The following is a 4,356-nucleotide window of genomic DNA, read 5'->3' as shown; positions in this document are numbered from 1 at the left end:
GCTATCTAATATGCATTTTGACGAGTTTTAACTTGAGATTGAATTATGGGTCATCAAGCCCTACTTGAGACTTGTAATTTTATGAACTTTTGTGCAGATAAGTAATCACTGAGTTGAGGTTATACTCCTTGGCAAGAGTATGACGCCTATCCCCAACGTGAGGTTTCTTCCTTAGGAGGACAAGATGTTGGACTCCATATAGCTCACTTGGTTTATGTCGGTTAAGAGAACCTCCTAAAACTAAAGTATTGTCCATTGAGATAGAGTATTTTTCCTTAAGCTTTGAGATGAGATATTTTCTAAAGTGAACGAATTTCTTTTGAGTATTTTTTCAAAGAAGGAAGTAGTTTTCTCTACTAATAAGAGTTGATCATCAGTTTTTAAACCAAAGTCATATGATTCCGAGTTTCAAGTGTTTGAGTTCAAAAGAGTTATAAGTTCTTGAGCAATAAAGAGGTTTTACTCTCCATGAGATATATGCATGAGTTGAAAGTATTGTTGTGAGTAATGAGAATAAGAGAACACAGATTTTAAAGGCAAAGTATAATGACTCACGAGATTTGTGTTACATACTTCACTCTACATGATTTATGAGCTTTACATTTTAGACTTATTTAAGCCATGTGAGTCATTTCTATTTGTATGCATGATTTGATTAAAGAGTATTAATATGGTTTTATGTAAATGCATACACCCCCATATGCTCAGTACATTCCCAAGTGCTGATCCATATATACGTCTATGAGCTACATTGTCTTATAATGTAGGTTCAGGTGCTCAGTCCCAACCTCGTCAGTAATTCTTAAGTACCTTCGTCTACATTTCTACAGTGGTGAGTCCTCATGGTTCAAGGACCTATCTTAAGATATTTCAGTATTTGAGTGTTTATGTTGTTACTTTCAGTTCAGTTTGAGTCAGTTGGGGACCTGTCCCAACGGCTCTCGTGTTCATGGAGCAGTAGAGGCTTTGTCAGACTAGTTATCAAATGTGGTTCTGTTGAGATTTCCAGTATCGTGGTCGTTTGGATCGAGTATTATCTTTGTATTTTTTTTAGTGATATGACAGTGCCAGTGTTTTGTATATTCCTTCTTGAATGAGTTATTATAAGTAGTGCTAGGCTCAAAGGGTTAGCTTGGGGCTACTTATAGCCTTAAGCACCGTGTGATATCCCGGGAGGTGATTTTGGGTCGTTACAAACTTGGTATTAGAGCTTATGGTTTTAAAGGAGTCCTAGGGAGTCTAACAAGCCACGTTGAGTAGAGTCTTGATCATCGATGTGTAGCGTGCTTTATGTATGAACAAGAGGCTACAAGATGTTTTAGGAAAAAGTTGTTTCTTTCTTTCAGATTCCATCGTGCCTGCAGTTGTCCTTCTTATCTAATAATTCGTGCTCTTCTATTATTGAAAATGCCTCCCTGAAGAGCGAATGCCTACGGAAGCGATGATGAGCAACCCCCATCTGTTAATCCTTTGAATGAGATTGTGTCTCATGCTGAGTTTTGGGTAGCCTTTCAGGCGTTAGCCCAAGCAGTCATAACCAGGCTGCAATTGCAAATCAGCAGGGAGGTGATGTAGCTTCTTCTAAGATCCGTGATTTCATGTAGATGAATCCGCCAGAGTTTTATGGGTTCAAGGAAGGTAAGGACCCATAGTTATACCTTAAGGAGGTGAGAAAAATCATGCAGGTGATGTATGTTTTCGAGGAAAAAAGTGTTTAGTTGGCGTCTTATAGGTTGAAGGACATTTCTTATGACTGGGTTGTATCGTGGAGGAAAGGTAGAGGTGAGAATATTGCTCCTATGACTTGGCAGGTATTCCAAGATACATTTTTGGACAAGTTTTTTCCGCTTGAGATGAGGGAAGCAAAGATTGAGGAGTTTATGAACTTGAGGCAGGACTCCATGACTGTTAAGGAGTACTTCTTGAAGTTCAACCAGTTGTCCAAGTATGCTCCTGATTTGATTTCTGACACCCAAGCTAGTATGAGCAAGTTCATGACAGGTGTTTCTAGTTTGGTGCTGAAAGAGTGTAGGACTGCGATGCTGTATAGGGATATAGATCTATCTAGGTTGATGATGCATGCACAACAGATAGAGGCAGACAAGATTAGAGAGAGACAGACTGAGAGGTAACAAGAGGGCTAGATCTGAGCAACATGAGTATAGTCAGCCTAGGTTCCATGGAGGAAATCGCCCTCAGTTTCAGAGACATCCGTCTATTCCAACGCCTTCATCATCTAGTTCTCCCATGCCTAGAGGCAGGCAGGAGCAAGAGAGCAGGTCTTTTATGTCTCGATCGCAGAACAATGTTGGTAAAAGGCCTTGTTATCCTCCTTATGCTAAGTGTGGAAGGGATTATCCCGATGAGTGTTTCACAGATTTGAGGGGTTGTTTTGGTTATGGAAAGTAGGGCCACAGACTTAGAGATTGTCTGCATGCTAGGCTGGGGACCAGAGATGCCCGACCTCAGGCACAGACTACTAGTACACTAGATCCTGTCCCTCGTCCCGCCCCTGTTCAGGGTGCTTCATCTAGCACTGCTGGCGGTCAGCGCCAGAATAGATTCTATGCCTTACCATCCCGTCAGGAGCAGGAACACTCTCCCAATATTGTTATTGGTATGCTTCACAGCTTTTGTTTTGATGTTTATCTGTTGTTGGACCCCGGGTCAAATCTTTCCTTTGTGACCCCACTTATGGCTGTAAATTTCAAAATGAGTCCTGAAAAGATTCCTGAGCCTTTCCTAGTCTTCACACTAGTAGGGGAGTCAGTTGTTGCTAAACAAGTGTATAGAGATTGCCCTGCTACTGTTCTTCATAGAGTCATAATTACTGATTTGATAGAGTTAGACATGGTGGATTTTGACCTTATTCTGGGTATAGATTGACTTCATTCTTTTTATGCATCTATAGACTATCGTACCTGTGTGGTCAAGTTTTAGTTCTCTGATGAGACAGTTTTTGAGTGGTCCGGGAGTTCGGTATCTCCCAAGAGTCTTTTTATCTCCTATCTCAAAGACAAAAAACTAATATTCAAGTGTTGCATCTATCACCTAGTTAGAGTCAAAGACACTAAGTCCGAGGCTTCAACTATTCAGTCAGTCGATATTGTTAATGAGTTTCCAGATGTTTTTTTAGAAGATCTCCCAGGGGTACCTCCCGATAGAGAGATAGAATTTGGGATTGACCTTCTTCCCGACACTCGTCCCATTTCTATTTCGCCATACCGTAGGCACCTGCTGAGCTTAAGTAGTTAAAAGAGCAACTCAAAGATCTTTTAGAGAAAGGTTTCATAAGGCCCAGTATTTCTCCTTAGGGCGCACCTGTTTTATTCGTGCGGAAGAAAGATGGTTCTTTGCGTATGTGCATTGAATATCGCCAGCTTAACAAGGTCACAGTAAAAAATAAGTATCCTCTTCTGAAAATTGATGACCTGTTTGATCAGTGGTAAGGTGAAAGTTATTTCTCCAAGATAGACCTTAGATCTGGCTATCATTAACTTAAATTAAAGGAATGAGATATTCCAAAGACAACCTTCCGAACCTGCTATGGTTACTTTGAGTTTCTAGTCATGTATTTCGGGCTAACCAATGCCCCATCAGCTTTTATGGACCTCATGAATCGAGTGTTCAAGAAATATCTTGATATGTTTGTCATAGTGTTCATAGATGACATCCTTGTCTACTCTCATAGTGAGCGTGATCATGCAGATCACCTTAGAATTGTCTTACAAACTCTTGGAGGTCACCAGTTGTTCACCAAATTCAGTAAGTGTGAATTTTGGCTAAGGTCTGTAGCCTTTCTGGGTCATATTATTTCAGCCAAAGGTATTAGAGTTGATTCTCAAAAGATAGAAGCTGTAAGAAATTGGCCTAAACCTATCTCTCCGTCTGATATTAGAAGTTTCTTGGGTCTAGCGGGCTACTACCGCCGTTTTGTTGAAGGTTTATCCTCTATTGCGTCTCCCATGACCCGATTGACCCAAAAAAAAGTTAAGTTCTAGTGGTCAGATTCCTGTGAGAAGCGTTTTCAGGAGTTGAAGACTTGAGTTACTTCAGCCCCTATATTGACTTTGCCTGATGGTACAAATGGTTTTATGGTGTATTATGATGCCTCTAGAATTGGTTTGGGTTGTGTGTTGATGCAAAGAGGTAAAGTTATAGCCTATGCCTCTAGACAGTCAAAGCCACATGAAAAGAATTACCCAACCCATGATCTTGAGTTAGCTGCTGTGGTCTTTGCTTTGAAAATCTGGAGACACGATCTTTATGGTGTTCATGATGATGTGTTTACTGATCATAAGAGCCTGCAGTATGTATTTACTTAGAGGGAGTTGAATCTTAGGTAAAAGAGGTGGT

The sequence above is a fragment of the Capsicum annuum genome, unplaced genomic scaffold (assembly GCF_002878395.1).
Source record: "Capsicum annuum cultivar UCD-10X-F1 unplaced genomic scaffold, UCD10Xv1.1 ctg5038, whole genome shotgun sequence".
Classification (NCBI taxonomy): Eukaryota; Viridiplantae; Streptophyta; class Magnoliopsida; order Solanales; family Solanaceae; genus Capsicum; species Capsicum annuum.
The sequence above is the reverse complement of the archived record's forward strand: the minus strand, read 5'-3'. Positions refer to the sequence as shown.